Genomic DNA, 22,340 nt, shown 5'->3' with positions numbered 1-22,340 from the left:
GGAAGTGTGAATGTTATGGAATGACATCATACATGAGGAGGGTTAATGCAAAGAGGGTTGTGGTTTATGATGAGCCATATGTGAAGAAGAAGAGTAAAAAATGCAAATGCCAGTTATGATGCATGGGCAAGGCAATAATGAAAGTGGGTGGCAGATCAAGAAAGTAGTTAATGAGCACAATCACACAGCGAGTCCTCGAGTTGTCAAGACACATTGCAATGTATAGGAAGGAAAAAATTACTAAGCATTTGGAGCATAGGATTGAAACTAACCATGCGACATATATTCAACAACTTGGCGGGCCAAAGACATGGTGTTGAGAATGTGGGATTCACGAAAAAAAAAGATATTTATAATTTGGTGAATAGAAAGAGGAGGTTGAAGTTAAAAAATGGTGATGCCGCGGCTATGGTGGAGTATTTTATCTGCGGATAAACAATTTTTTTTTCACATGCATCGCCTTGATGAAAAGGGGTGATTGAAAGATATCATGTGGGTTGATGCCCGGAGTAGGAAGGCGTTTTAGTATTTTGGAGATGTTGTCTGCTTCGATTCGACATACTTGATAAACCCGTATGAGCTCCCTTTTTCGAACTTCGTTGGGGTCAATCACCAGACAATCCTAGCTTTGGTTTCCCATGAGAATGCCGAGACGTTTGAGTGGCTATTCAAGACTTGGGCTTCTTGCATGGGAGGAAAGCCCCCGACTACAATCATGACAGTCAGGATCCTGCGATGAGGAACACAATAAGAGTTGTTTTCCCAATGCCACAAACATGCCATTGGCGTGTTTATGGCACATCATGAAGAAGTTCGGTAAAAAACTTGGTGCTATTTCTAATTACGAAGATGTTAACGAGGCATTGCAATGTCATTTACAATAGCATTACTCCAAAGGAGTTTGTTGAATCTTGGTGGGAAGTTGTGAATAAATTCAAGCTATAAGAGTATGATTGCTACGAGTGGCTGGAAGGTAATAGCTTGTTAATATTTCAGTTTTTTTGCTGGTCATTGCATGATACATTCAAACAATTCTATCTAGGTTGATGCAATTTTGTGTTTGTATTTGTTTTGCGAGAATATGTGAAGAGATGCCAATTTGTTGACGAAAATAAGTTGTACTTTTTGTATTTGATAATTAAGTGAGTATTTTGTGTGTTAAAAAACATTCGTTTTTTTTTTTTTTTAAATTCAGCATATAATATGTAGAGAAATTATCTTAGTAAATGAAAAAAAAAAAAATTTAGTCATTTTTTTCCCTCGGTTCTTACTCTTTGATTTGTTTAAAGGCTTTGGGTTCTTACCGAGTTGTTAACTATTAAGTTATAATTACCTTCAATTAAAGCTCGCTCATTAAAAAATCATTGTAAATTGTCACTTAAAGTATGTATTCTTCGTCTATTTTTTGCTAGTCCTTTTTGTCCAGCAACATGCAACTTTGAATCTAAAACATTTCACTCTAATTTGTTGCCCAATTTTATTGTTAGTTAATAGTTTACTGATGAATATTTGAATTAAAAGTATTATGCTTCATAATTGTACCCTAAAGAAGCTTCCTTTCTTTGTTTTGGACACCATTTATTAGGTTGATAAACAGTATTGCAGATTTAGCATGGGGTTGAAGTTTTTGAATTCTTACCCAAAATTCCAAATTTGATTCAAATTCTATTATCTTGAACCATTTGAGAGAATTGTATTAGAAAGAACAAAAGGGAAATTATGGGAATATGCTTAAAAATGTGTGGAGAACTTAATTTTAACAAGATTTAACGAAACTAATTTATGGGAAATGTGTGTGGTACGCATTGTACACATTTAAAAAGTCTTTCTAAAATGGGAATACTTATGTTTTCTGAATTTTCTGGCCTTTCACTTGAGTCCATATATTACAAATAATGTTTCCTTGTTTGATATTATATCTTTCATGTCTCTGACATTAAGATATAATGTGTATGTGGCTCTTATACCCATATAGGCTGCAATATGCTTGTTGAGTATCAGGTTTCTGTTAATGTTGTGGCCCTCCTGTTAATGTTAAGTATTAGGAGTTTTATTGATGCTTAAAGGCTTGTTAATTGCTGAAATGCCATATTTATTGGGTAGGCCTATACGAGAAGCGAGAGATGTGGATCCCTACATATGTGAAAGGTGTGTTTTGGGCAGGAATGCAGACAACTCAAAGGGTTGAGAGTATAAATAGCTTTTTTGATGATTATATTAACAAGCACACCTGGCTATGTGAGTTTGCTCCTAATTATTTTAAGGCGATGGAATACCGAGCAAACGATGAGAAGGAAGCGGATGCCAACTGTACACGTTTAGTGAGGCCCTTGATATCAAATTTGCGTTGGAACATAAATTTCAGAAGTTGTACACAGATGGAAGTTTGTAGAAGTACAAAACTAGTGCAATCGTGTCACATATGTGACTCTTGTATTAAAGAAGTCGGTGTCACATAACGAGGAGGAGTATGTGTTCTCAGACCGTGTATGGATATATTGTAAGAAAAAAGGAAGGAGACTCCTCTCAAAGGTCGGGTGAAGGACTATACTGTTTTATACAACAAAGAGAGAAAGGAGGCGTACTATGACTGTTGCCACTTTGAATGTCATGGGATAGTTTGTAGGCACATAATTTAGGTTTTAGACATGAGTGGCGTAACTGATATCCCTTCCATGTACATACTTGATAGGTGGATAAAGGATATTAGTAGGAAACACACTCTCGTTAAAGTTGTGTATCACGATGCGTCAAAAACAGAAGAGGTTCGAAGATATGATAAGTTGATGTTAGCCCTTGAACCTGTTGTATTGCGTGGTTCAGCCTCAGATGAAGCCGTTGAAGTCTTGATGGACTTGATTCAGCTAATAAGCATTAAGGTCGATGAACTGTGTGAGGGTCAGGCCAAGGTTCTGGTGGGGATGGTGGTGATGTGGAGGCAATGAAACATGTTACGCCTCCAACTCCCAAAATCCCAAGCTCTATTAATAAAGAAAGCGTTGCAGGTTCCTTAGACTCACCCAGTTCTACGTGTGTAAAAGATCCGGACCTTGGGGTAATAATAAGAAAAGGCAGACCTCGAGCAACATGGTTTGTATCCCCAGCAGAGTAGGCCAAGGCCAAAGTTCCAAAGACAAGTGGTAAGAAGAAGCAGGCCAAGGGGCATGACAATCATTTAGAATATGAGCATGGGACTGTCCAACATCCCTCTGAGTTGCTGCAACATCATGCGGAGTTCCAACAACAAGTAAAGTTTTCTGATTTCAGTGTATCTTTTATGTCATGTGTTCATTTTCATTAATCAGTATTTTTAACAAAAAGTATTGTGTGCAGGTTTGTTTCCCCAACGTGTTACCTACTCAACGTAATCCCATTTCTAATTTTAGGGGGGATATGTTATGCCTCCAACAACATAACATTAGTCTGGTATATGTAGTGTAATTCATTAATAGTTTTAGTGTGTAACTTTTGAGTTGTGGTACTGGTGTATTAGATTCTTACAAACAATTACCATATGTTGTAGGTCAACCAAGGATATTATGCTGGAATTGGGAGTCGGCCTTCAGTGTTGAACGGAAGGGTCCTTGCTGGTGGGGTTCATATCAGTCAACAAAGTGAGGCAGTTGGTTACTTCACCAATATACCAAGGTCAACTACATTTTGGGGAAGGTGGCCATATTATCAACCTTAGCTATGTACCCAACACGACCATACAGCATATGCGAACTCATATGAATACTCAATCTAATTTTTCAATAAATAATAATTGATTAATGGACTCAATCAGAATGATAAACTGTAGTTCTAATGTCATTTTACATGATCTTCTTGGTACTGTTAGTATTGGCATATTATACTTGTACTGAATTTATAGTTTTGATAGTATGTAATACAAATACCAGCCTAGGGTTGGATGGTATATTATTTGGATGGAGTGAGTTGTATGGACTAACTCTTGCTATTATTAATGATTCTTACTGCTGTTATCAATAATTAGGAATTATTTCATTTCAATAGTACTTATAAAATCTATGCTCAGTTAAAAATACCAACATAGGGTTCAGTGGTATGCATTATCTAACGCAGGTGCATGGAACTTGGTGAAGGAAGTTGAAGAAGTGCCACAAATTGTGACACGTAGTCGAGCTAAAATCCTTAGTGGTCACCTCTCGAGGTTGACTATCATCAAACTTGAGTAAATTTTGTTTTCTTAGAATGAAGCTCCAAGGATTCCGTGTGTTACCCAAGAAATTTTTTTATCAGTGTATGATGCATCTAATTCATTCAGCCATATCTCCTTCGTTACAAGAAATTTTTAGGTGTTTCACATTGGAGGTAAAAGTAGAGTTCAAGAGCTTTTCAACGACAGGTTACATGCCAAATTTGAGCAAGAAACGAAGAAGTTATGAACGTTTGAAGTTGAGCTGTCCAGGCAGTCGCAAGGAGCGGCCGCTCCCCTTCCCCAGGAGGTGCGCCTGCTCCTCACAAAGGAGCGCCTGATCCTATGGGTGTCTTTTAAAATTCCAAGTTTTAGGAGCACCCTCTCTTACCCTTTAGAGCGGCCGCTCCCGAATGCTTTGTTTTGAGCGAACACCTTCCTTTCTTTTGTGGTTCTTTTTACCATCTTTTAATCTTGGCCTTTTATATGTAATTTAAGAACTTTAGGGTTATTTGTAAAGCATTTAAATAGAGCTAAAATTTGTTTTGGGGAGGAACTTTTGCTTAATTTTGAAATCAATGAGATTTTCTCTCTCTTCCCATAATCTTTGTGATTATTTGCTTTCTTTATGATTGCTACTTGTAATGTTTGTGGTTACACCTTAATCCTAGCTTTACTTTGTGTTAGTTTTGATTAAGAACCCCCTATTTCATATATCTTGGTGATTGTTGAGATAGGTTTATCTTGTTTTGTTGATTTGAAATTGTTGTTACTTGATTTTCCCCCCTTTTCTTTGTTTTTTTTCATATTAATTTGGTATCAAGAGCCTAGGTTATTAGCCTAGAAAGATCCTACCTTTTGAATTTCTCTTCCCCCTCTCAAAAGATCTCATCTTTTTCCCACAAAATTTGAAATTTTCTCTCAAATATACAAGCTTTCTATCTAGAAACATGGATGATAGGTACTATTATGATGATGATGATGATGATGAAAGTTACAATGAGCACTCTAGATTGGATGCTCTAGAAAGGAAGTTTGATAGACTTCTTGAGGTCTTGGAGAATAGAAGAAGTCATAGAAGAAGAAGGAGAAGCCCAAGTGGAGAAGGTGGTTCTCACTCTCCTCACTGGAGAAGGGAACACCACCAACGACACCATGAGGACAACTGTGACCGAGACATCAAGTTGTGGAACTTCCGGAGTTTGTAGGTAATCTTGATCCTTATGAATTTCTTGATTGGGTTAGAAGTATGGAGAATATGTTTGAATATAAGGGTTATAATGATGAAAAACGTTGCTTCTTTGTGGTATGAGAACTTAAAGAATCGTAGGAGGAAAGATGGAAGATCAAAAATCACTTCTTGGGAGAAATTGAAGAAACATATGAATAGGGCTTTTGTGCCTAGAGATTATTTTCAAGATGCCTTTCTTAAATTGAATTCTCTTAAGCAAGGGGCTATGTTGGTAGAAGAGTATACTAGGGAGTTTGAAAAACTCTCGATTATGAGTGAAATTGAAGAAGCACCGGAGCATAATATTGCTAGGTACATTGGTGGTCTTGAGAGAAATCTTGGGCAAAAGGTTGATGTACATGACCATGGAAGTTTTGATCAAGTTGTGCAAAAGGATTTGAAGTTTGAGAAATATGACAAGATAAGTAGTGCTAGTGGGTTGTAGGGACTATTTCAAGCATTATCCCAAACTTGAACCCCATTGTGATCATACACTTAAGTATGGTGGCGTCCATAGGGATGGAAGCTAGAGCAAAAGAGTCGTCTACAAGGTTTAGGAACTTGTAAACCGTTCACAGGGTGAAGGTTACACCCCTTACCGATCTAGGAGATCGTTAACTCCAACAGATCTGGAACCAAGACTGGAAGTTCGGGGATGAAGGTACAAATCCAATCTAAAGAGAAAGAACTCACCCTATAAAATAGGCCTCTACTTTATTCTTCTCGTATTCATGTGCGCTTTCTGACTAACATGCAATCAATAGGTTAACCCTAAACCTATTTATCTATGTTGGTTGAATATTAATGCACAAATAAAAATATTATTGGCGATCACTTGAATTATAATCAAATTAACCCTAAACAAGATTATTAATTATCTTATTAAGCGTGATTACAAGTACAAATTCCCTTTAAACATGCATAAAAGGCGTGATCAAGCAATAACAATAAATATACCCGAGCAACATAATAATAATCATAATCAAAATAATCATTATCACGTCAAAGCATAATATTAATAGCAAGATCCTAGGCATGATACTAACAAGATAATAACAAACCCTAGCATGTCACTAAACATAAAGATCAAAGCTTTAACCCTAACATGATATTAGGAAAGAAAATAGGAAGCATCATCATAATTTATATAAGAAACTTAATTATTACCCTAAACATGATACTAGGATGCAATAAAACATCCTAACATGGTACTAGGAATCAATAAAATAATCTAAACATGATTTCTATATCATAATATCAATTAAACAATTAAAGCACTTACTTCGATGTCTCGTATCTCTTTCTAATAACAAAATACACACGTTAGTAATTTCAAGGAAAATATAAAACAAACAATTAAATTAAATAATTGAAATAGATATTTGGGACCAAACCCTCAGAAATATCAAACCTTTCACGTCTAGGGCGAAGAAAACTTCAAACTTGGCTAGGTGTATCTAGTGCTAATGTATGAGGAATTGTGTTTGTAAAAGGCTAGGCTAGAAAGAGGGAGATAGAGAATAAGCTTTAGCTTAGAGAGAGAGAAGAATTAGAGAATTCTGGTTATCAAAAAACGGAGGTCCAAGGACCCTATTTATAAGAAAATAGTCCGGATTTGATAGAAAAGAATCAGAGTTCGAAAAGGAATAAAACACCCTTCTGTCGCCAACGACAGGGCTCGTCGCAAGGCGACGAACCTGTCGTTTGGCGATGCAGAAGGTTTTCAACGTGGAATTTACTTTTTGATAAAATCGAGTCATAAAATCTGTGTTAAGGGTAAAATCGTATTTCCATATAAAACTCATAAAATATAATTATCAATCCTAATCCTATTAGGATTTAAAATAACCTTCTAGAAGATTCTAGAAGACTACAATCAATCCCAATAGCTTTAGGAATGATAATTAATAATAGACCCTCCTCTAGATCATTGGGCCGCATATTAGAACCAAACCGGGTCCAGTTTAGTATTTTGTCCATAACTTCCAATTAATATAAGGTGCACCTTTGTGCACCTTAGATAGGTGTAACAACACAGCCCAAAAGCCCAATTACACACAACCCAATTAAGAAAAACCCTAAAATTAAAAGACATGAAAACTGCAATACACCCACCCACCCCCAAAGCACTCACCCACACCCAATAAATATAACGTCACTTCCAAACTCAAAATTCTTCTTCTTCTATATGATTTTCTCTCTCCTCTTTTTCACTTTCTCTCTCTTCTATTTTATTTTATCTCACTAAAAAACTGCAAAAACATTAATGGACATTAGAGAAGAGATGCAAAATCAAAATGATCCTCCCTAAAAAAAAAAGGCAATTTTATTTAAATTTCACTTAATTTTGTTTGAATTTATATGATTATCACTTAATTTTGTTTGAATATTGTTCGATACTCTATTGTTTGAAATTTTTTATTGGAATTGTCAAAAAAATTAATGAAATCAAACAGATACCTTATGTTCACATTTTGAAATGAATATGTTCATATTTTGAATTCTTATGTTCATATACTGAATCCTTTCGCAAACTTTCTGAAATTCATATATTCACTTTCTAAATCCATATGTTCATATTTCTTATGTATATGTTCACCTTCTGAAATGTTTAATTATGTTCATACGCATTAAAAATGAACCAATGCATATGTTCATATTTTGAATGCATATGTTCATATTTTGAATACTTATGATGCATATGTTTCATAATCATATTTATTTTTTATTTCTTCAATTTTTTTATGTTCATTATTAAATGCTTTATATTCATAATAATATTTAATATGTTCATAATGTAAATATTCATAATAAATATTTATTGTTCATAAATATTCTCATTAAGTCTGTTTATGCATATGTTCTCTTTCTTAATAGCATATGTTCATATTTTTTACGCATATTTAAAGAACCTATGCATATGTTGATATTTTGCATGATTAAGTTCATTGATAAAAAAAAGGCAGAAAATCAGATGAAACACATATGAAATTGATCAAAGCTAAAAAAAATCAATTCATATGAATTCAAAAAATCAGATAGACAACCAATTCCATATTGTAAGGAACAAATCCAATCGTTAAATCAAAACAAAACGAGAAAAATAGAAAAAAAAACAGAGGAATTTGTGAATTCAAAGATTCATATGAACTTTAATCAATCGAAATTAAAGCACAAAATCGAAGTTCACAAAAAAATTCATACTTAATAACTACTTTCATGTTGTAAGAAACAAAATCAATCAAAAAGTGTAAAAAAAAAAAACAGAGGAGAGAGAAAATAAAAAACGAAGGAGAAAAATAGAGGAGAAGAAAGCTAATGTTCATTTTCTCAAAAGCTAATGTTCATATTGTGCTGTTGTTACACCTATTTCTAGGTGCATGTGTGTGCACCTAAGAATATGTGCATAACTTCCTCATTATTCATCGGAATTGGGCTTATAATATATCGTTGGAAATCTCTTTTCAAACCCCATACAAATACACAATTATTGGACCCTTATAATGGACCAAACTAAACTGGATTGACTATTTTCATAAAACAAAGCAGGTTTTTAAAAACAAAAAGAAAGAGTTTTAATAAAAACTAACTGCAACATTATACTTTTCACACTTTCACTTCATTCGATTATGATTCGACGCAAAAGGTATTCATCACTGGGTTTGGTTTTGGGGAGACACAAATGGGTGTCTACATGGGTATTCTAAACCTACCTTCAAGATTCCTTTTACTCCAAAGGGTAAGACAAGCAAGCCCATTGCCAAGGATGACATAGGCAAGGCTCCCATGCATTCTTCTAGGGATGAGAAATAGAAAGGCTTGCTACAAGTGTAGAGGCTATGGAAATTTTGCTAATGAGTGTCCCAATAGTATAGCTATGATGATTCGTGAAATTAATGATGATGAGTACGAACATGAGAAGAAGGATTTTGGGGACCCTATATGACAGGGTAAAGTTGTATCCCCTAATCAAAAGTAATTCCTACATCCTCAAACTAATGTAGATAGGGAAGTAGGGTCGAATCCACAGGCAAACGAGTCTTTCTATTCCTAATTAACTAATATAATCTAGATTATGAAGTAACCAATATATAAGTTTGAATAATAAACTAAACTACGGAGATAAGGAATTAGGAGAAAACAATATATAAAAGGATCTAGGGCATAGTTTCACCAATAAATAATATTCCAGGGTAGAATATAATAATCATTCATCAATGCATGCATTAATCAGATTATAAAGGGCTTTCGCTACATATTATAATCACACAATTAATTTACCGGTATTAAATCTCATCCTTTCGAATCTCGACTTAACCATTTATAAATTAACCTGCCTATTGAAACTAGACATAAACATCAATTCTCATATGTCGAATCTCGAATCAATGTTGTCAAACTCATGCATAAAAGATCAGGCCTAATCTAGTCACAGAGCATTAAATCAATCAATAGGAAATTAATCTGACAATTAACAATAATTAATTACCCCTTCATATTATTTATGGATCCCCACAAACCCTAGAAATAAAACTATTCAAGCATCAACGTAACTAAACTAATCAAATAGATAAAGCAAGACATAATCAAAGAAGTAAATAAAATAACTGAAATTAAAAGAGAAGAAATTGTTACCAAAAGTAATCTGAATTAATGAAAGTAATTAAGAACAAAGTTGAGAGAGAAATTAAGAGAGAAAAATATCCTAAGTAGAGAGAGAAAGTCTAAAAAAAGAAGGTAATGAGAATTTACGTACATAATTTGTACTTAAACATTCCTTAAACAAAAATTAAAACAAAACTAATCATCTGCTAAGAAAAACACGCGCCCGATCGGGCAAGGGGCCACCCGATCGGGCCCGCCTTTTTGCTCTGCAACGGGACGGGGGTAAAACACTATATAAATTGGACATATCAAACTCCCCCAAGCCAAACCTTTGCTTGTCCCTAAGAAAAGAGCTCATCAATGAACATATAAAACATGCCTCATCCCAATAAACAAAATCAAGCACAAACGATTCAAGATAAATCTAATGAACATGCTTCAATGTCAATCAATCTTATTCATCTAATTATCCTTCATCCCCAACAATTGTCAAGTAAAGCAAACCACATGAGCATATAGAATTCAAGACTAGTGCTCACACACTTAACTCTCATTTATGTGACGAGTAAAAGATGTACTCGATCGCTCTCCAACCAACCCCTTTATTTGTGAACAATGCCCTCCCATCTCACACTCTCGTGTGTTTAAAACAATGAACGCTCAACCTACTAGTCGACTCGAAATATGTCAAATCATAACTTGCATTGATAAACAACACTTTCACATTCATACAACTCTATGCACAAAGGTCGGAAGGTCTTTAAATCTTGTAATGTAAGGCTAGGGTAAAGGGTAGGATAAGTCTAGGAAAATGTGAGAGCAAATCCATGCTTAAGGGAGCCATATCCTAATAAAACACAAGGTCACAACAAGTGATGACCAAAACATCTCCAATCACAGCTCAACTCCACAAAAGTTCACCAAACAATCATATATACAACACAATCCCAACACTTACATATTCACTCACAAAATATGATAATATGGAATAGAGTGAATTAAAACAAACTTTGAACCACTTATTCTTTTTCTTCCTTTTTTTTTTCAAACTTGAAATCTGTTTTTTTTTTTTCTTTTTTTTTTCTTGAACAACCTTCAAATAGAACATTTGAACATATTAAACAACTTTTTTTTTCCCTTTGCTCTTCTTTTTTTTCTTTTTACCACATATTGGAAAATTTAAACTTTGTAACACAAGACATCAACATTTTCCAATCAAAATATCAAAGAACAATCACTCTTCTTTTATTCCCACATTGTGCAAATAATGTGCACACCACAACTCCCTCACCTCACCAACTAATAGCTCCCCCAAGCCAAGCTTGGGACTAGTAACCAATGGGGCTCATATAGGCTTGTAATGTGGCTAAATAAACAATAAAAGGGCACAAGCTACAACATGGGTAACAAGAAGAGAACAAATGTATCTAATATCGTCTGAAGGCTTCCTAAGAGAACAAATGCCTTCGTCCTCCTCAATGTGCATAATATAGAGCTATATAAACATTACTAATGATTAGGGGATTTTGCTCCCACCAATCGGAATGCGCCACGTGGGCCAATCAGGTCCTGCCAAGTGTCCCCCAAATGGAACTTTCAGGGCATGCCACGTGGCACACACTTATTCGTCCACCTTGGACCTGTTATGTCATGACACGTGGCATACTCCATGCCTAATGGAGAAACCGGCCACCCAGGCCCAACTTCCGAGGGAAGCCCAATCAGCCCTAGGTTAACCTAAACCTAGGATTGGCACGTTTCCCAAGGTTATAAATACCTCCCTTAATCCTCATTAAGGGAGGAGGACAGAAAAAACACATTGATTACACACAGAGTTACAGGCTGATTACGCTAAAAACTCACATTAAACACTCTCACCTAGAGAGACCCACTCACTTTAATTTCCGCATTAATTACTCCTTAATCAAGTACTAACTTGACCGTTGGAGGCGGAGCTCCCACCACCAGGAGTCTCCGTTATTTTGCAGGTACAGGCGTCCGGTTCCAGTCTCGGAATTGTAACTCTCCCGCAGGACATCAGAAAACCCCGAAACATTTGGCGCCGTCTGTGGGGAGAGTACTTCTGAGATGGCATCCAAGTCTGTACCGACTCCTGAAGAGAGGCGTCCCCTAGACGACCCTCAAGTACAGTCGGACCACGATACTGAGGATGAAGTTGAAGTTGAAGCTCACACAGCTTCAGACGGGACCCTAAGGGCCCGACGTACCCGTCATACCGAAAGGAGGGAACGGGAACATCTTCATACAGGAAGCGAGCCAGCAGGCGCACCGCCTGTTCGGCAGCAGCCGACTGATGGGTCTGCTCCCATCACAAGGAACGAACTCATGACCTTCATGAGGGACTTCAAGGGAGAGATTCAGGAGTTGATCAACTAGAAGCCGCCTGCTCTGGTCAAGGAGCAGTCGGCTAAGAAACCCTCCACTTCACTGAAGAGGAAGCCAGTTCAAGGGCGAGAGGCGACTCCTCATCCTAAATCTAGGAAGCGGGAGCCACCTACCCTTGATTTCACAAAATTCCGTTTTCCTACAGGAAATAGGAAACCTGTTCGTCATATTCAGGCGGACGGGTCGAAGCAAACATTCACAGACGCTCGGCTACTGCTAGAGCAGAAGAAGAGTGACCGATTGTCAGAGTCGGCCTCTACTTCAAACTTCCAAGACAGTCTGCGAAATACCTCAATGAGGCATACGCAGTCGTATCATGAGAGTCAGTCAGGCGGTACCTCCCGTCAGTCCGGTTTTCATAGCGACCAGGCGGTACCAAACTTACCGTTTGTGCCGCAACAACAGTATTTTTTGCAGCCACCTCCGTTTGGTGGACATGCAGCAAAAAACGTCCAACCTATGGACTGGCAGCTACGGTTGCTTAGACTTGGTGAACAACCGTCGGCCTTCTCCAAGGAAATTACTGAAGCCGCTCAGCCGGCCAAAGTGAAAAATGTATTAGTAGGCGCCTATGACGGCACTACTAACCCAGAAGACCATCTTATGGCCTTCACCAACCTGATGTACCTTCAAGGGTTGGATGATCCCACCTGGTGCAAGTGTTTCCCAACGACTCTCAAAGGAATCACACAACAATGGTTCGACAACCTGCCGACTGGTTGTGTAAATAACTTCAGGACGCTTGCTTACTTATTCACCTCCAACTTCGCCATGAACATCCCTGCGAAGAAGACGACCCTTAATTTAGGAACAATTCAGCAGGGCGAGAAGGAGGGTCTTCGTTCTTACATCAGGCGGTTTAACCTGATGAGAATACAGATTCAAGGGTTACCGGATGAGGTAGCCTATACTGACTTTTTCAGAGGTCTCAAGGACGGGTCGACCTTCAAATTTGACTTGGTCCAAAAGAGGGTGGCGACTCTTCAAGAGGCCTTGATTGAAGCGGAAGCCTATATACAGGCGACTGATCTTTGTAGTACGGGAAAACAGTCGGACGGTAAAAGGTCCGACAAAAGAGAAGGACGACAGAAACAGTCGTCAAACAAAGACGAGAAGAGAAAAGAGGTCTGGGCGGCTGATTCCTCTAAACAGCCGACCCAGAAAAAGAAAAAAGAATTCAAACCATACTCCCCAAAGTATGCGTTTAACAAGGATAACCAGTTTATCCTAAAAGAAATCAAGGGACGGATCTCAATTGAGAAGCCGGTCCCCATGAAGGGTTCTGCAAACAACCGGAACCAAGATAAATTATGTGCTTATCATGATGATGTTGGTCATCACACCAATGATTGCATCAGTCTCATGCGGTATCTGGACCGCCTGGCTGAGCAAGGTGATCTTGACACTTATGTCAAGAAATCTACGGGGAACACTTCCTCAAAAAAGCAGTCGGCCAAAAAGAAACAACAGGACGACAACTCCGATACAGATGATGCAGTCGTCTACACCATTGCAGGCGGCTTCTCAGGAGGCGGCCCCACTATTAGGGGCAACAAAGCCAATATCAGGCGTTTAGATGTAAATTCCGTTCACCAAGAACAGCCGTCCAAATATTCATTTCCTGAGATTGTCATCACTGAAGAAGATCTAGGAGGGGTAAGAGGGCCGCATGACGACCCTATCGTTATTGAATGTAAAGTGGCCAACCAGAGAGTTGGCCGAATCCTCATAGATACCGGAAGCTCCTCAGATCTCATCAGTAGCAAATGTCTGTCGAAACTAAAATATCAGACTGATTGCATACATCTGGCCTCCCACCCTTTAGTAGGGTTTGGAGGAGGAGTCGTCCACCCAGTGGGACGAGTGGATTTACCCATCCGTCTGGGCGAAAAAGGGGAAGGACGACACATGGTAGTCCGTTTCCTAGTAGTAGAAGAACTCTCGGCTTACAACATGATTCTGGGACGACCAACCCTGAATAATTCCAAGGCTGTTATAATCCCATCTCTTATGTTGCTCAAGTTTGAGAGGGATAATGGAACAGTCGGCTCCCTAAGGGGAGATCAGAGGATGGCCCGAGAGTGCTATCTCTCGGATGTCAAGCCCACTGTTATGGCCACTGGGTCAAGTGGTGAAAAAACAGACCTTGACAATGTCAAGAAGAGTGCGCCTGTTCAAGAAGCAGGCGGCAAGAAGAGAAAGGCATCCCAGACAGGGGCCGCAAGAAAAGAAAGAAAATAGCAATCATTGCAGAGGAGCGGTCGGATGAGTTCCGCCCTCAGCCGGCTGGTGAGCATACGGACCTGATCTTAGACGACTCACGTCCTGATCGAACAGTCAAAGTTGGGACGACTGCTCTGAGAGACCTTGGTTACGACTTTCACAAACTATTGAAAGAATACAAGGACATCTTTGCATTCGAAGTCCATGAAATGCCAGGCATTAGTCCTGATCTGGCGGTACATAAACTGGCCGTGGATCCAAAAAATAAGCCGGTACGACAGAAGAAACGGAACCATGGCGAAGAAAGAAGTCAGGCGGCAGTCGCCGAAGTGAAAAAATTACTTGATGCAGGGTTCATTCGGCAATGTTACTTCCCAGACTGGGTTGCAAATGTGGTGCTTGTTAAAAAGCCGAATGGCACCTGGCGAATGTGTGTAGACTACACAGACTTAAAAAAGGCGTGCCCCAAAGACAGTTACCCTCTGCCTAAAATTGATAATCTGGTCGACTCAACAGCCGGCCATGCTTTGATGAGCTTTATGGACGCCTACTCTGGTTTCCATCAAATTCCTTTATGGAAGAAAGATCAGGAAAAGACGGCCTTCGTCACTGATCAGGGGTTATACTGTTAAACGGTCATGCCGTTTGGTCTTAAGAATGCTCCGGCTACCTTCCAGCGAATGATAAACACTGTGTTCTTTGATCAGATTGGGAGAAATGTCGAGGCATACATTGATGATATGATTGTCAAGACTAAACTTCAGAAAGATCATCTGTCGGACCTCCGAGAAACTTTCACCACACTCAGGCGGCACCATGTCATGCTCAATCCCAAGAAATGTGTATTTGGGGTTGAGTCTGGGAAATTTCTCGGATTCCTTATCAATCAGAGAGGAATAGAGGCGAACCCTGAGAAGGTGCAGGCGGTCATTGACATGCAATCGCCTTGTACCATCCGAGAGGTTCAGAAGTTAACAGGTTGTCTGGCGGCCTTGGGAAGATTTCTAAGCCGATCAGGCGACAAATACCTATACTTTTTCCAGGCAATTAAGAAAAAGGCAAGGTTTGAATGGGGGCCGGATGCTGAGGCCGCCTTCCAGAAATTGAAAGTTCACTTGCATTCCTTGCCGAGGCTGGTCAGCCCTTTGCCCAAAGAAGTACTCTACATGTACCTGGCCGTCTCTGATCATGCGTTAAGTGCTGTTCTCCTTGCTGAAAGAGACGGCTGTCAGCTCCCGGTCTACTTTGTCAGTCACGTACTGAAAAATGCCGAGTTGAGATATCCCTTAGTGGAGAAATTTGGTCTTGCACTCTTCATGGCTGTTAAAAAATTGAAGCCCTATTTTTTGGCACATGCAGTCGTCGTGTATACAGACCAACCTATCAAGCGGCCACTGACCATCATGGAGTCGTCAGGCCGAATGATCAAATGGGCCATAGAAATTCAGAGCCTCGAAGTTACTTTCGAGCCTAGAAAAGCGGTGAAGGGGCAAGCCTTTGCTGACTTTATTGTTGAGATGACTCGTCCCCCTGACTCTCAAGTTCCAGACCAAGTCTGGAAGGTATATGTGGACGGAAGCTCTACTTCAAATGGTTGTGGAGCAGGCGTCATATGTTAGTCGCTAGAGGGCGACAGGTACGAGTATGCTCTACGCTTCAGTTTTCAGGCCTCAAACAATGAGGCAGAATATGAAGCTTTACTAGCCGGAATCCGCATGTGCAAGGCGGCAGGGGCAAGAAAAATAGACGCCTGTTCCGATTCACAATTGATAGTGAGTCAGTACAATGGCGAATATGAAGCAACCCATCCGGCCATGATCAAGTATTTACAGGCGGTCCGACAAGCAGTCGGCTCCCTTGAGGATTTCCATCTGATCCAAGTGCCTAGATCAGAAAACAACCAGGCGGATGCACTGTCAAAATTAGCATCATCCGCCTCCTCTGATACTCCTCGAACTGTTTTTTGGGAAGTAATGGAGAAGAGAAGCATCGAGGAAGACCCTATTGGAATCCTAGACAGAAGCTCAACCTGGATGGATCCAATCAGGGCATATCTGACAAAGGGTACCCTGCCGGATGATCATCAACAGGCGGCAGCACTGAAAAAACGAGCAACCAGTTTTGAAATAATAAGGGGAGAACTTCACAAAAGGGGGTACCTTCAACCCTTCTTAAAGTGTGTTACTCCAGAAAAGGGACGAGAGATACTAGATGATCTTCACTCTGGTTACTGTGCTTCTCATATAGGCGGTAGGACGCTTGCTCAACGAGCAAGGCGTCAGGGCTACTTTTGGCCTAGTTTAGAAGCAGATGCGATGGAGATGGTGAAAAAATGTGACAAGTGCCAAAGGTTTGGCAAGCTAATTCACCGTCCGGCTACTGACCTCACTACCATTCATATCCCACTACCGTTTGCTAAGTGGGGCATGGATATTCTGGGTCCATATACGCCTGCTACAGGCGGAAGGAGGTACATACTTGTTGCCGTCGACTACTTCACTAAATGGGTAGAGGCGGAGGCTGTAAAGGGAATCAAGACGAAGGATGTAATTTCATTCATTTGGAAAAAATGTCATCACTCGGTTCGGGGTTCCCATGTCTATGGTTTTTGATAATGGTCCCCAATTTGAGACGCCTGTTCTCAAAAGCTGGTTGGGTGACCAAGGAATTGCACACTACTTTGCATCTGTCGGCCGTCCACAAGCAAACGGCCAGGTAGAAGCCTTTAATAAAATCATCTCAGATGGTCTCAAGAAAAAGATTGAACGAGCAGGCGGCCTGGGCGGATGAATTACCACATGTTCTCTGGGCCATTAGGACGACTGAAAAAGGGGCGACTGGAGAAACTCCATTCCTCCTAACTTATGGTGCGGAAGCTGTTCTTCCAATAGAACACTACGAGCCGACTCTTCGAGTAATGCTATATGACGAAGAGGCAAACTGGGAAGCCATGCGCCTGACATTAGACTCACTTCCTGAAAGGAGGGGCAATGTTGTCTTGCGCCATGAAATTTACCGCCTGAGAATGACTAGATCATACAACAAAAAAGTACACAGGCGTCCACTCAAAGTGGGGGACTTTGTACTTAGAAAAATGGAAGCAGTTGGTAGGGCTAATGAGTCTGGCAAACTAACTCCCAACTGGGAAGGACCCTATCGAATCTGTGAAGAGGTCAGGGACGGTACCTACCGTCTGGAAGCACCAGGCGGACGACCGTTGCCTCGAACTTGGAATGTAGACAATCTTAAGAAATATTTCTTTTGAATGATGTAAATAGTCAAGGGCTACTTAATAAAAGTTTGCACTTAATGATCAATTTTGTACTAAGAGGGGCATGCCTGCTGAAAAACAGTCGGCTACTCTCCATGTTTAGTTTTTATTTAAGAGGGGCATGCCGTCTGTACCTTTACAGTCGGCTACTCTCCATTGAGTATTTCACTCTATCTTCAGAGGGGTATGCCGTCTGTACCTTTACAGTCGGCTACTCTCCATTGAGTATTTTACTATCTTCAGAGGGGCATGCCGTCTGTACCTTTACAGTCGGCTACTCTCCATTGAGTATTTTACTCACAATAGGGGCATGTCGTCTGGACATATAGTCGGCTACTCTCCATAAGAAGATGGCCGACTGGTTCCAAACACATAGCCACCCCCCTAATACTTAGCTAAAAAGATTAGGGTCAGGCCGACCCTGTGCCTAACAGGCGGCTACCCTCCTTTTACTTAGCACCTACGTTCACCAAGAACTTACCAAGGCCACAGGCCGAATGATCAGACCAGGCGCCAAGCAACCTGATCAAATCTTCAAAACTAATACGACCTGTCCCAACATCATAGCAGGCGTCCGGCGGCATCCCTCCGGATGAAATTCGTCGCAGAGAGCAGCTCCCTTTTGGGTGGAACATTGCTCTATAAACTAATTACACGACACCTATACGACTGCCCCCAAGGGCAACCACGTAGCCGTTTTTGAGACAAGGATAACTCTATCACTAACCAAACCAGTGGTAGCAGTTGACATCTGAGTCAGATGACCGCCTGTATTACTTGGGATAAATGCAGGGGGTACCTCTTGAGTTAATAGCCAACAAACATTGGCGAATCAAGGGGTCTAGCCGGCCTCCACCGCCTGGTACCTCTACTTCTCAAGCAAGAGTGAAGGTGACTGAGTAACACCAACGTTAACTCATAGTCACTCCCTCAAACTTGGTATGGAACCTAAAAGGTTTGAGTAGGCCGCCTGTTTTCGCAAACAGGGGCTCTCAACCACTACTCCTGCTAGGTTAACAACTTGTGAGTTAAAAGCCAACAAACATTGGCGAATAAAGGGGAACAACCGGTACCCACCGCTTGATACCTCTACTACTCAGTTCCTTGGCAACTAAGTAACAATCATGTTCACTTAATTTTACAAATGACAGGACCGCCTGCCTAAAAAGGATCCAGTCTTTAAAATAGTTCGAATACCGATTGGATAAATGGCCGACTGATCGTCTATCCTGGAAACAGACAACCAGTCGTCTAGGGGCATAGGCGGCGTGACTAACTATCCGTACCTGTCTGCAACTATCGGCCATGTAAAACAGTCGGTCTAGTGAACAATTGGATATTAAAATATTCAATACTTAGACAAATTTGAATCAAAACAAAAATTCATTAAAAAGAAGCCGGTCATTAAAGACCGGCAAAATATTCAGAGCCTCGGCCCCCTGGCCGGGTAAATACAAAACAAACGGCACGCAGGCCGTGGAAAGAATACATAAAGCTTAAGAAGGGGGCAGATCTTCAATATTAGCAGCTGCCGCCTAGTCAGCACTCTTCTTGCTGGACTCGGCTTCAGCTGCATCCTTTTTTGATGCATTACCCCCAAGCGGCACAAGCGCCACTACCGGCTCCTCCTCCTCCAACGCTTCCTTCAACGCCTCTTCCTCAACAGCCGCCAGGATCTCTTGATTATATGTATCAGAACACTGGCGGTACGTTTTTTCCCATGAGGCAAAGTCGGCATTGGGGAAGAGGCGGCCCCAAGTCATGCGCTGGATTTGAGCGGAGTCTTCCATCATCTCCGGGACCATCTCTTTCTTCTCTTGCTCGGCTCTTTCCGAGAGCTCCTGAGTAAGACTCCTCTCCTGGGTCACCAGGCATTGCTTTACGTTGGCCAAGGATTTCTCCAAGGCTTCGTATGAGTACATCTTTAGGCGAAGAGGTTTCAGCTCGGCCTTGAGATTGGTGATGGTCGCCTCCAGCTCGCCATTCCTCTTCTGTGCCGCCTCTAACTGAGCCCGAACAGCGGCGGTAGCCTGCGCCTGATAATAAAGAATATCAATGGTCAGAACTTCATTTTGGGCAATTTGAAACATTGCCTTATCACAGTCAGAGGCGGCCATAGCTTTTGCAGCCTTTACCTCTTTGTTCTTCCGGTCAAGCGGCTTGCGAAGGCCGTTCACTCGGAGTAGGGCCTAAGTACAAAGGAATAGGTGTCCGTTTCCAAACAAAAAGAAAACAGGCGTCCTGGAATTCAAATACTCAAAAATATGCCAAGTATACCTCAGCAAGGACCCCTGCAATCCCGTCTAGGTCAAGGGTGCCGACACCCCTGACCGCCTCCCTTTCAGCTGGAGGAACGGCCCTGATCATAGACTTGGCCACCTCTACCAAGTCAGGCTCCTGAGGGCCGGCTGCATCAAGCATAAACAAACGAATTAGACCTAGTAAAAAAGGGAGCAAGTCTAAAATTTACAAGGACAACTTCATACTTCTAGGCGGCCCAGTTGGAGTTTTAGAAGAAGTGGCCGGCTGTTTCTCAGCCGCCACCTGTTTCCTGGCAGAACCAGGAGAGCTCGCAACAGTCGTCCTCCGGGCCTTGGGGTCTGGCTGTTGGGAAGATGAAGCTCTCGGAGCACCCGTCTAAAAAAGAAGAAAAAAGTCAGTATATGCATAAACACAACTCCAAAAAGAGGGTGAAAGGTTCGAAGCTCACCAAGGGTGCCCCCTTCTTGGGGGAGTCGGTTGAAGCTTGTTGCATGATGGAGGCCCGCAACATGGCCGCCGCAGTCTTGGAGGCGGTAATTTTGCTCATGGCGTCAGCTGCAAAAACAAACATCAAAGTTAATAAAAGTCATAACAAGAAATGTATGGAACAACAGAGTATTCGACAGGCCGACTACCTCTTGAGCACCGACTGCTGAGGCCACAGGCGGCCAAAAAGTACTCGTCGTAGAGCCATTTGAAGCTCGGGACGCAGTGCAGGGGTACTTGCTCTCGTACCCCTGAAGTAGAGTCGACCCTCGACTCTACTTTAAAGAGTCCTTTATCAAGGATCTCTTTCTTAGCCTTGGGGGGAACAAGCGGCATGCTACGGCCGCCTGCAAGAAGGGGCGGATTCCTGTTCCACCTATTGAAGCGCTTGTTCAGCTCAGTGTCTGAACTCTCAATGATGAGGAAGGTGCTCCGCCAGTCCTTCCACTTGTTTGCTTTACCTCTCGTCATGAGGTAGCCCCTGTGGCTTGTCAATTGATACCAGCCGGTACCGCCTGCCTTAGGGGTCCGGCTGAGATAGTTCATATGGGCGAAAGCCTCGAAGCTCGGCTCCACCCCGTGCAGTTTGCACCCGGCCACATAGCCGAGTACGTTGACCCAGGAGTTTGGGGCTAACTGCCATAACCCCAACTCATACCCATCCAAGATCCGCTGAACAGCCGGATGTAATGGGAAACGCAGCCCTGCCTTGATGGCCGCCTCGTAGCAGCCAAAGAAGGCGCTATCATAACTGGTACCAGCCGGCCAGACGACTGTGTCTTCTGGATCTGGCACAAACACTAAAAAGTCGGGGTCCATTGTGTGGTTTGCGATAAAGCTCTCCACTTTCTCTTGCATGACTGTGATCCGGCCCCGAGGTACCGTGCAGTAGTAGGGGGTATTTTGCTCTCGGTAAGAGGCGGATGGCTCCGCCCAATTGTCCCCCTTCTCAACTGCGTGAGAAAGCCTCGCCTCTTGCAGGCAGCTGTTTTTCTCTTCTGTGTCCAGAGAAGCATGGCCAGAAGAGCTAGACTCGGAATCGCCCTCTAACGAGTCCGAAGAGGACGACTCCTCCCCTCTCCCGGAGGGGCCCGCCTCCTCTCTTTGAAAAGGAGCAGAATTGTTAACTGTTAAATGGGAAGGGGTCACTATGACTCCTCCCTCAGAATTGCCGGCTTTCAGGCCGCCTTGTTTCACTTCCACATCTAGCGCCTGGTCAGATGTTTCACTAATCGGCACCCTGTGGGAGGAGCCGTCTGAATTTGAGATCTTAGCAGTCTTTTTCGTTCTGGCCATCCTGCTCTGCATAGACACATATACAGTCGGACTTTGTATAAAGGGCAAAGATGGGTCCGGAAAAGGGCAGGCGGCACTCCTAGTCCTAGATTCAGCCGTCCCCGGTGATCGGCTGATCACTAACCTAGGTCGTGTCGTGTGCTTCCTTGGTGCCATTTCAAAAAATAAAAAGAAAATTAAGAGTAAGAGAACCGACAGTTACCTGAACGAGTGACGATTGATGAAGTGCTGAAAATCCTGTGCAGTCGGCTTGTCAGAACAGGCGGTAGGCAGAAAAGGTCCAAAATGTCAGAGCCAGTTCAGGGGTCCGAATGTTCTCTCACAAAGTTCTCAAGTGTGAAAATGACTCAAGACAACTCTCCCTTATATAGGCGAAGTGAGAAGGCGAAGGGTCACTTTCA

General features: G+C 41.5%; 1 long non-coding RNA gene across 1 annotated transcript; it reads left to right on the top strand.

Annotated features, from left to right (window-relative positions):
• Positions 1 to 2,107: 2,107 nt before the first annotated feature.
• Positions 2,108 to 3,968, top strand: LOC110738936. Its single transcript, XR_002514682.1, has 3 exons — positions 2,108 to 3,247; positions 3,334 to 3,426; positions 3,524 to 3,968. It is a non-coding gene; the product is annotated as an uncharacterized LOC110738936 (long non-coding RNA).
• The last annotated feature ends 18,372 nt before the right edge of the window (positions 3,969 to 22,340 follow it).

Source organism: Chenopodium quinoa, unplaced genomic scaffold (genome assembly GCF_001683475.1).
Source record: "Chenopodium quinoa cultivar QQ74 unplaced genomic scaffold, ASM168347v1, whole genome shotgun sequence".
NCBI classification, from domain to species: domain Eukaryota; kingdom Viridiplantae; phylum Streptophyta; class Magnoliopsida; order Caryophyllales; family Amaranthaceae; genus Chenopodium; species Chenopodium quinoa.
This window is presented reverse-complemented; position numbering and strand designations above follow the sequence as displayed.